Raw genomic sequence first — 12190 nt, 5'->3', positions numbered from 1 at the left:
GGCATTACTGTTACTGGTGGGCACTAATGGTGCATTAATATTACTGTAGGCGCTAATTTGGCATTACTATTATTGAGGGGCACTAATGAGGCATTACTATTACTAGGGGGAATTAATGGGGCAATACTATTACTGGAGGGTCAATAATAGTGTATTACTATTACTGGGGGTTCTACTGGGGGCATTGCTATTACTGGTGGGCACTAATCAGGCATTGCTATTACTGGTGGGCACTAATGGGTCATTACAATTACTGGGGGGCACTAATGGGTCATTATTATTACTGGGGGACACTAATAAGGCATTACTATTACTAGGGGTGCATTAATGGGGCATTACTATTACTGGGGGGCACTAATGGGGCATTACTATTACTGGGGGGCACTAATGGTGCATTACTATTACTGGGGGGCACTCATGTTGCATTGCTATTTCTGGGGGCATTACTATTATTTGGGGGTACTCATGGTGCATTGCTATTAAAGTGGTCACTAATGGGGCATTACTATTTCTGGGGGGGCACTAATAAGACATTACTATCACTGGCGGCAATAATAGGACATTACAATTTCTGGAGAACACTAATGGAGCAGTAATAGCAATACACCATGAGTCTCCCCCAGTAATAGTAATGCATTACTTGGGGCATAACTATTACTGGGGGGCACTAATGGGGCAATACTATTACAAGGAGCACTAGTTGGGCATTACTGTTACTGGTGGGCACTAATGGTTTATTAATATTACTGAGAGGCACGAATGGGGCATTACAATTACTGGGGGGCACTAATGGGGTATTACTATGACTCCGGGGGCACTAATGGGGCATTACTATTACTGGGGGCACTAATGGGGCATTATTATTACTGGTGGCCACTATTGGTGCATTAAAATTACTGGGGGCATTATTATTACTGGGGGGCACAATTAGGGCATTACTATTACTAGGGGTGCACTAATGGGGCATTACTATTACTGGGGGGCACTAATGGGGCATTACTATTACTGGGGGCACTCATGGGGCATTGCTATTACTGGGGGCATTACTATTATTTGGGGGCACTAATGGGGCATTACTATTACTGGGGGTCACTAATGGGACGTTTCTATTACTGGGGGGCAATAATAGGGCATTACTATTACTTGGGGACACTAATGGGGCATTTCTATTACTGGGGGTCACTCAAATTGCATTGCTATTACTGAGGGCACTACTGGGGACATTACTATTACTAGGGGGCACTAATGTGGCATTGCAATTACTAGGGGGCACTAATGGTGCATTACTATTACTGTGGGGCACTAATGGGGCATTACTATTACTGGGGGGCATTAATGGGACGTTACTATTACTGGGGGACAATAATAGGGCAATACTATTACTTGGGGGCACTAATGGGGCATTTCTATTACTGGGGGGGTACTTAGGTTGCATTGCTATTACTGAGGGCAATTCTGGTGGCGTTGCTATTACTAGGGGGCACTAATGTGGCATTGCAATTACTAGGGGGCACTAATGGTGCATTACTATTACTGTGGGGCACTAATGGGGCATAAATATTACTGGGGGGCACTAATGGGGAATTACTGTTACTAGTGGGCACTAATGATTCATTAATATTACTAGGGGGCACGAATAGGGCATTACAATTACTGTGGGGCCCAAATGGGATATTACTATTACTCGGGGGCACTAATGGGGCATTACTATTACTAGGGGCAATAATGGGGCATTACTGTTACTGGGGGGCACTAATGGTGCATTAATATTACAGGGGGCACTAATGGGGCATTACTATTACTGGGGGCACTAATGGGGCATTACTATTACTAGGGGTGCACTAATGGTGCATTACTATTACTGGGGGGCACTAATAGGGCATTCCTGGAGGGGCAATGATGGTGCATTACTATTACTGGGGGGCACTAATAGGGCATTCCTGGAGGGGCAATGATGGTGCATTACTATTACTGGGGGACACTCATGTTGCATTGCTATTACTGGGGGGCATTACTATTATTGGGGTGCATTGCTATTACAGGGGTCACTAATGGAGCATTCCTATTACTGGGGGGGCACTAATGGGACATTACTATTTCTGGGGAGCACTAATGGAGCAGTAATAGCAATACACCATGAGTCTCCCCTAGTAATAGTAATGCATTACTCGGGGTATTACTATTACTTGGAGGCACTAATCGGACGTTACTATTACTGAGGGGCAATAATGGGACATTACTTTTACTGGGGGACACTAATGGGACGTTACTATTACTAACGGGCAATAATAGAGCATTACCATTACTTGGGGGCATTTCTATTACTGGGGGGCGATCATGTTTCATTGCTATTACTGAAGGCACTACTGAGGGCATTACTATTACTAGGGGGCACTAATGTGGCATTGAAATAACTAGGGGGAACTAATGGTGCATTACTATTTTTGTGGGGCACTAATTGGGCATTACTATTACTGGGGGGCACAATTAGGGCATTACTATTACTAGGGGTGCACTAATGGGGCATTACTATTACTGGGGGGCACTAATGGGGCATTACTATTACTGGGGGGCACTCATGGGGCATTGCTATTACTGGGGGCATTACTATTATTTGGGGGCACTAATGGGGCATTACTATTACTGGGGGACACTAATGGGACGTTACTATTACTGGGGGACACTAATGGGACGTTACTATTACTGGGGGGCAATAATAGGGCATTACTATTACTTGGGGGCACTAATGGGGCATTTCTATTACTGGGGGGGCACTCAGGTTGCATTTATATTACTGAGAGCAATTCTGGGGGCGTTGCTATTACTAGGGGGCACTAAAGTGGCATTGCAATTACTAGGGGGGACTAATGGTGCATTACTATTACTGTGGGGCACTAATGGGGCATTAATCTTACTGGGGGGCACTAATGGGGCATTACTGTTACTAGTGGGCACTAATGATTCATTAATATTACTGGGGGGCATGAATAGGGCATTACAATTACTGTGGGGCCCTAATGGGATATTACTATTACTCGGGGGCACTAAAGGGGCGTTAATATTACTAGGGGCAATAATGGGGCATTACTGTTACTGGGGGGCACTAATTGTGCATTAATATTACTGGGGGGCACTAATGGGGCATTACTATTACTGGGGGCAGTAATGGGGCATTACTATTACTAGGGGTGCACTAATGGTGCATTACTATTACTGGGGGGCACTAATAGGGCATTCCTGGAGGGGCAATGATGGTGCATTACTATTACTGGGGGACACTCATGTTGCATTGCTATTACTGGGGGGCATTACTATTATTGGGGTGCACTCATGGTGCATTGCTATTACCGGGGTCACTAATGGAGCATTACTATTACTGGGGGGGCACTAATGGGATGTTACTATTACTAGCGGGCAATAATAGGCCATTACAATTTCTGGGGAGCACTAATGGAGCAGTAATAGCAATACACCATGAGTCTTCCCTAGTAATAGTAATGCATTACTCGGGGTATTACTATTACTTGGAGGCACTAATCGGACGTTACTTTTACTGAGGGGCAATAATGGGGCATTACTTTTACTGGGGGGCACTAATGGGACGTTACTATTACTAAGGGGCAATAATAGAGCATTACTATTACTTGGGGGCACTAATGGGGCATTTCTATTACTGGGGGGCGATCATGTTTCATTGCTATTACTTAAGGCACTACTGGGCGCATTACTATTACTAGGGGGCACTAATGTGGCATTGAAATTACTAGGGGGAACTAATGGTGCATTACTATTTTTGTGGGGCACTAATTGGGCATTACTATTACTGGGGGGCAGTAATGGGGCATCACTGTTACTGTTGGGCACTAATGGTTCATTTATATTACTGGGGGGCACTAATTGGGCATTACTGTTACTGGTGAACTTTAATGGTGCTTTAATATAACTATGGGGCACTAATGGGGCATTAATATTACTGGGGGGCACTAATTGGGCATTACTGTTACTGGTGGGCACTAATGGTGCATTAATATTACTGTAGGCGCTAATTTGGCATTACTATTATTGAGGGGCACTAATGAGGCATTACTATTACTAGGGGGAATTAATGGGGCAATACTATTACTGGAGGGTCAATAATAGTGTATTACTATTACTGGGGGTTCTACTGGGGGCATTGCTATTACTGGTGGGCACTAATCAGGCATTGCTATTACTGGTGGGCACTAATGGGTCATTACAATTACTTGGGCACTAATGGGGCATTGATATTACTGGGGGGTAGTAATAGGGCATTTCTATTTCTTGGGGCATTACTATTACAGGGAGCAGTAGTTGGGCATTACTGTTACTGGTGTGCACTAATGGTTCATTAATAATACTGGGGGGCACGAATGGGGCATTACAATTACTGGGGGGCACTAAGGGTATTACTATTACTCGTGGGCACTAATGGGGCATTACTATTACTAGGGGCAATAATGGGGCATTACTGTTACTGCTGGGCACTAATGGTGCAATAATATTACTGGGGGGCACTAATGGGGCATTACTATTACTGGGGGCACTAATGGGGCATTACTATTACTAGGGGTGCACTAATGGTGCATTAATATTACTGGGGGGCACTAATGAGGCATTACTATTCCTGGAGGGGCAATGATGGTGCATTACTATTACTGGGGGACACTCATGTTGCATTGCTATTACAGGGGGCATTACTATTATTGGGGGGCACTCATGGTGCATTGCTATTCCAGGGGTCACTAATGGGGCATTACTTTTACTGGGGGAGGGCACTAATGGGACGTTACTATTACTGGTGGGCAATTTTAGTGCATTACAATTTCTGGGGAGCACTAATGGAGCGGTAATAGCAATACACCATGAGTCTCCCCCAGTAATTGTAATGCATTACTCTGGGCATTACTATTACTGGGGGGGGGGGCACTAATGGGACGTTACTATTACTAGGGGGGGCAATAATAAGGCATTACTATTACTTCGCGGAACTAATGGGGCATTTCTATTACTGAGGGGCACTCATGTTGCATTGCTATTACTGAGGGCACTATTGGGGGCATTACTATTACTAGGGGGCACTAATGTGGCATTGCAATTACTAGGGGGCACTAATGGTGCATTACTATTACTTTTGGGCACTAATGGGGCATTACTATTACTGAAGGGCACTAATGGGGCATCACTGTTACTGGTGGGCACTAATGGTGCATTAATATTACTGGGGGGGCACTAATGGGGCATTACTGTTACTAGTGGGCTTTAATGGTGCATTAATATTACTATGGGGCACTTATTATGGGACATTATAATTATTTGGAGTCACTAACGGTGCATTACTATTACTGGGAGCACCAATGGTGCATTACTATTACTGGGGGGCACTAATGAGTCATTATTATTACTGGAGGGCACTAATGGGAGCATTACTATTAATGGGGGTACTATTGGGACATTTCTATTACTGGGGGCACTCATGGTGCATTAGTATTACTGGGGGGCACTCATGGTGCATTTCGTTTACTGAAGGCACTACTGAGGGCATTACTATTACTGGGGGTCACTAATTTGGCATTACTATTACTGGGGGGCACTAATAGGGCAATACTATTACTAGAGGGGCAATAATAATGCATTACTATTACTGGGGGTGACTCATGGTGTATTGATATAACTGGAGGCACTACTGGAGACATTATTATTACAAGGAGCACTAATGAAGCATTACTTATGGGCACAAATGGTGCATTAATATTACTGGAGGGCACTAATGGGGCATTACTATTACTGCGGGGCACTAATGGGGCATTTCTATTACTAGGGGGCACTAATGGGGCATTACTGTTACTGGGGGGCACTAATAGGGCATTCCTGGAGGGGCAATGATGGTGCATTACTATTACTGGGGGACACTCATGTTGCATTGCTATTACTGGGGGCATTACTATTACTGGGGGGCACTTATGGTGCATTGCTATTACAGGGGTCACTAATAGGGCATTACTATTACTAGGGGTGGCACTAATGGGACGCTACTATTACTGGCGGGCAATAATAGGCCATTACAATTACTGGGGAGCACTAATGGGGCATTTTTATTACTGGGCGGCACTCATGGTGCATTGTTACTAAGGGCACTACTGGCGGCATTGCTATTACTGGGGGGCACTAATGGGGCATTACAGTTACTGGGGGGTACTAATGGGGCGTTACTATTACTGGTGGGCAAGAATAGGGCATTACTACTACTAGGGGGCAATAATAGGGCATTACTATTACTGGGGGGCACTAATGGGGCATTTCTATTACTGAGGGGCACTCATGGTGCATTGCTAGTAGTGAGGGCACTACTGTGGGCATTACTATTACTAGGGGTGCACTAATGGTGCATTGCTATTGCTGGGGGGCAATAATGGGGCATTACTAATCCGGGAGGGGCAATGATCGTGAATTTCTATTACTGGGGGACACTTATGGTGCATTGCTAATACTGGGGGCATTACTATTACTGGGGGGCACTAATTGGGCATATCTATTACTGGGGGGGCACTAATAGGGCACTACTATTACTGGGTGCACTAATGGGGTATTACTGTCACTCGGGGACACTAATGGGGCATTACAGTTACTGGGGGCACTAATGGGGCATTACTGTTACTGGGGGCACTAAAGGGCCATTACTATTACTGAGGGGCACTAATGGGGCATTTCTGTTACTGGTTGTCTTTAATGGTGCATTATTATTACTGGGGGCACTAATAAGGCATTACTATTAGTGGGGGGCACTCATGGTGCATTGCTATTACTGAGGGCACTACTGGGGGCATTACTATTACTGGGGGCACAAATTGGTTTTTGCAATTACTGGGGGGGCACTTATGGTGCATTGCTATTATAGGGTTCACTAATGGGGCATTACTATTACTAGGGGTGGCACTAATGGGACGCTACTATTACTGGCGGGCAATAACAGGCCATTACAATTACTGGGGAGCACTAATGGGGCATTTTTATTACTGGGCGGCACTCATGGTGCATTGTTACTAAGGGCACTACTGGTGGCATTGCTATTACTGGGGGGGCACTAATGGGGCATTACAGTTACTGGGGGGCACTAATGGGGCGTTACTATTACTGGTGGGCAAGAATAGGGCATTACTACTACTAGGGGGCAATAATAGGGCATTACTATTACTGGGGGGCACTAATGGGGCATTTCTATTACTGGGGGACACTCATGGTGCATTGCTAGTAGTGAGGGCACTACTGTAGGCATTACTGTTACTAGGGGTGCACTAATGGTGCATTGCTATTGCTGGGGGGCAATAATGGGGCATTACTAATCCGGGAGGGGCAATGATCGTGAATTTCTATTACTGGGGGGCACTTATGGTGCATTGCTAATACTGGGGGCATTACTATTACTGGGGGGCACTAATAGGGCATAACTATTACTGGGGGGCACTAATAGGCCACTACTATTAATGGGTGCACTAATGGGGTATTACTGTTACTCGGGGACACTAATGGGGCATTACAGTTACTGGGGGCACTAATGGGGCATTACTGTTACTGGGGGCACTAATGGGCCATTACTATTACTGAGGGGCACTAATGGGGCATTTCTGTTACTGGTTGTCTTTAATGGTGCATTAATATTACTGGGGGCACTAATGAGGCATTACTATTAGTGGGGGGCACTCATGGTGCATTACTATTACTGAGGGCACTACTGGGGGCATTACTATTACTGGGGGCACAAATTTGTCATTACAATTACTGGGGGGCACTTATGGTGCATTGCTATTACAGGGGTCACTAATGGGGCATTACTATTACTAGGGGGGCACTAATGGGACGCTACTATTACTGGCGGGCAATAATAGGCCATTACAATTACTGGAGAGCACTACTGGGGCATTTTTATTACTGGGCGGCACTCATGGTGCATTGTTACTAAGGGCACTACTGGCGGCATTGCTATTACTGGGGGACCCTAATGGGGCACTACAGTTACTGGGGGGCACTAATGGGACGTTACTATTACTGGTGGGCAAGAATAGGGCATTACTACTACTAGGGGGCAATAATAGGGCATTACTATTACTGTGGGGAACTAATGGGGCATTTCTATTACTGGGGGGCACTCATGGTGCATTGCTTGTAGTGAGGGCACTACTGTGGGCATTACTATTACTAGGGGTGCACTAATGGTGCATTTCTATTGCTGGGGGGCAATAATGGGGCATTACTAATCCGGGAGGGGCAATGATCGTGCATTTCTATTACTGGGGGGCACTAATAGGGCATAACTATTACTGGGGGGGGGCACTAATAGGGCACTACTATTACTGGGTGCACTAATGGGGTATTACTGTTACTCGGGGACACTAATGGGGCATTACAGTTACTGGGGGCACTAATGGGGCATTACTGTTACTGGGGGCACTAATGGGCCATTACTATTACTGAGGGGCACTAATGGGGCATTTCTGTTACTGGTTGTCTTTAATAGTGCATTATTATTACTGGGGGCACTAATGAGGCATTACTATTAGTGGGGGGCACTCATGGTGCATTGCTATTACTGAGGGCACTACTGGGGGCATTACTATTACTGGGGGCACAAATTGGTCATTACAATTACTGGGGGGGGCACTCATGGGACATTACTATTACTGTGGGGAACTAATAGGGCATTACTATTACTAGGCGGCACTAATGGGGCATTACTATTACTGGGGGAACTAATGGGGCATTACTATTACTGAGGGGAACTAATGGGTCATTTCTATTACTAGGGGGCACTAATTGGGAGCATTACTATTACTGGGAAATGCTACTGGGGGCATTAATATTACTAACATCTTTACTATTACTAAGGGGCACTAATGGGTGGCATTACTATTACTGTGGGGCACTAATGGGGCACTACTATTACTGGGTACACTAATGGGGCATTACTGTTCCTGGGGGGCACTAATGGGGCAGTACAGTTACTTGGGGAGCACTAATGGGGCAATACTATTACCTGGGGCATTACTATTACTGGCGGCACTAATAGGGCATTACTATTACTGGAGGGCACTAATAGGATGTTACTATTACTTGGGGCAATAATGGGGCATTACTATTACTGGGGGAACTAATGGGGCATTACTATTACTGAGGGGATCTAATGGGTCATTTCTATTACTAGGAGGCACTAATTGGGAGCATTAACATTACTGGGGGACACTACTGAGGGCATTAATATTACTAACATCTTTACTATTACTGAGGGGCACTAATGGGTAGCATTACTATAACTAGGGGGTAATAATGGGGGCATTACTATTACTGGGGGGCACTAATGGGGCACTACTATTACTGGGTGCACTAATGGGGCATTACTGTTACTAGGGGGCACTAATGGGACATTACAGTTACTGGGGGAGCACTAATGGGGCATTACAATTACCTGGGGCATTACTATTACTGGCGGCACTAATAGGGCATTACTGTTACTGGAGCTCACTAATAGGACGTTACTATTACTTGGGGCAATAATGGGGCATTACTATTACTGGGGGCACTAATGGGGCATTACTATTACTGGGGGCACTAATAGGGAATTACTATAACTAGGGGGCACTAATTGGGCATTACTATTACTGGGGGGTACACTTCTGGGGCATTTTTATTGCTGGGGACACTAATGGGGCATTACTATTACTGGAGGGCACTAATGGGACGTTACTATTACTTGGGGCAATAATGGGGCATTACTATTACTGGGGGGCACTAATGGGGCATTTCTTTTAATGGGGAACTCATAGTGCATTGCTATTACTGAGGGCACTACTGTGGCATTACTTTTACTGGGGGGCACTAATGGGGCATTACTATTACTGTGGGAACTAATGGGGCATTACTATTAGTGAAGGGAACTAATGGGTAATTTATATTACTAGGGTCACTAATTGGGAGCATTACTATTACTGGGGGACACTACTGGGGGCATTAATATTACTAATATCTTTACTAAAACTGAGGGGCACTAATGGGTAGCTGTCACGGAATGTGTACAGGTAACAAGGCAAAACAACATGCATAAATGACTCGCTGGATCCAACAGCTAAGGAACAAAAGGGAGACCCCTGTAGAAGACCTGGCACTTTCCCTGGCTGCTCAGCCTATGCATAGATCCGAATGGTGGAGGTATGCATATCCACGTACCTTGACTATATAGCCCCTGAGCACCCTACAATAGTGAGGGGACACGACCACCGGCTCCCTACACCAGACACGGAGGGAGTCAGGGTCACCTGGGATCCAGCAAACAGAAAATAACAGATAACAGTATAACACTTAACTTTGTAGAGGAGAGGAGAACCAGATGGGCATGCACACATACTCCAGGAAGAAATATAAGCCGCCCAGAAAAGCCTTCTGGGGAAGAATTTAAAGGGAAGCAATTAGTCCAACACATGACAGCTGAGAGAGACTAACGAGAGGAGGAGCTGAATACCACAACACAGAAACTCAAGGGGGAGGTTCTGAAAGGCCTCTGTCAGAGCTTCTCAGCTGTCTGGTTGTGACAGTACCCCTCCCTCTACGAGTGGCCTCCGGACACTCAGAACCCACCTTCTCAGGATGGGACCTATGGAAAGCCCTGATGAGACGAGAGGCTTTAATGTCCGTCACTGGGACCCACATCCTCTCCTCAGGACCATACCCCTCCCAGTGAACAAGGTACTGAAGAGAACCGCGGACAAGACGAGAATCCACAATCCCAGAGACCTGAAATTCAAGATTCCCATCAACCATAATCGGAGGAGGAGGCAAAGGCGAGGGTACAATGGGTTGAACATAAAGTTTCAATAAGGACTTATGAAAAACATTATGGATCTTCCAAGTCTGAGGAAGATCAAGACGGTATGCAACAGGATTGATGACAGACAGGATTTTGTAAGGCCCAATAAACCTAGGACCCAACTTCCAGGAGGGAACCTTCAATTTGATATTCTTGGTAGACAACCACACCAGATCACCAACATTCAGGTCCGGACCAAGCACACGTCTCTTATCAGCCACACGCTTATATCTCTCACTCATGCTCTTTAGATTATCTTGAATCTTTTGCCAAATAGATGACAAAGACGAGGAGAATCTGTCCTCATCAGGTAAACCAGAAGACCCCTCTCCCGAGAAAGTCCCAAACTGTGGATGAAACCCATATGCACCAAAAAATGGTGACTTATCAGAGGACTCCTGACGACGGTTATTTAAAGCAAACTCAGCAAGGGACAAAAAAGAACACCAATCCTCTTGATTCTCCGCCACAAAACAACGCAGATATGTCTCCAGATTCTGATTGACGCGCTCTGTCTGGCCATTCGACTGCGGGTGGAAAGCAGAAGAGAATGACAACCGAACCCCCAAGCGAGAACAGAAAGCCTTCCAGAATCTGGAAACAAACTGCGTGCCCCTATCAGAGACTATGTCTGAAGGAATACCGTGCAATTTGACAATGTGATCAACAAATGCCTGCGCCAGCGTCTTAGCATTGGGCAAACCAGGAAAAGGGATGAAATGCACCATTTTGCTAAAACGGTCCACCACCACCAGAATCACAGTCTTCCCCGAGGAACGAGGCAGGTCCGTTATGAAGTCCATGGACAGATGTGTCCAAGGACGGGAAGGAATGGGTAAGGGAAGGAGAGGACCTGATGGCCGTGAATGAGGGACTTTGGCACGAGCGCAAGTCTCGCAGGCTGCCACAAAACCCTCAACCGACTTACGAAGCGCAGGCCACCAGAATCTCCGAGCGATGAGATCCAGTGTGGCTCTTACCCCCGGGTGCCCAGCAAGGACCGTATCGTGGTGTTCTTTAAAAATCTTGTGTCTTAAAGCGAGAGGCACAAACAACCTCCCAGGAGGACAAAGATCAGGAGCCTCTGACTGGGCTGCCTGCACCTCTGCCTCCAATTCAGGAAAAAGAGCAGAGACCACCACACCTTCAGCCAAAATGGGACCCGGGTCTTCAAAATTCCCGCCTCCCGGAAAACAACGTGACAGGGCATCTGCCTTCACATTCTTAACTCCAGGGCGGAACGTGACAACAAAATTAAACCTAGAAAAGAACAACGACCATCTGGCCTGTCTCGGGTTCAGACGCTTGGCTGACTCC

At 45.9% G+C, this 12190-nt stretch overlaps 1 protein-coding gene across 1 annotated transcript in view; it reads right to left on the bottom strand.

The window, feature by feature from the left end:
* The window catches only part of LOC122941952 (SH3 domain-containing protein C23A1.17-like), a 29768-nt gene that overhangs the window by 4233 nt on the left and 13345 nt on the right, over positions 1-12190 (bottom strand). The gene's annotated exons all lie outside the window — the stretch shown is intronic.

This window comes from Bufo gargarizans, chromosome 6 (genome assembly GCF_014858855.1).
Source record: "Bufo gargarizans isolate SCDJY-AF-19 chromosome 6, ASM1485885v1, whole genome shotgun sequence".
Classification (NCBI taxonomy): Eukaryota; Metazoa; Chordata; class Amphibia; order Anura; family Bufonidae; genus Bufo; species Bufo gargarizans.
The sequence above is the reverse complement of the archived record's forward strand: the minus strand, read 5'-3'. Positions and strand labels throughout refer to the sequence as shown.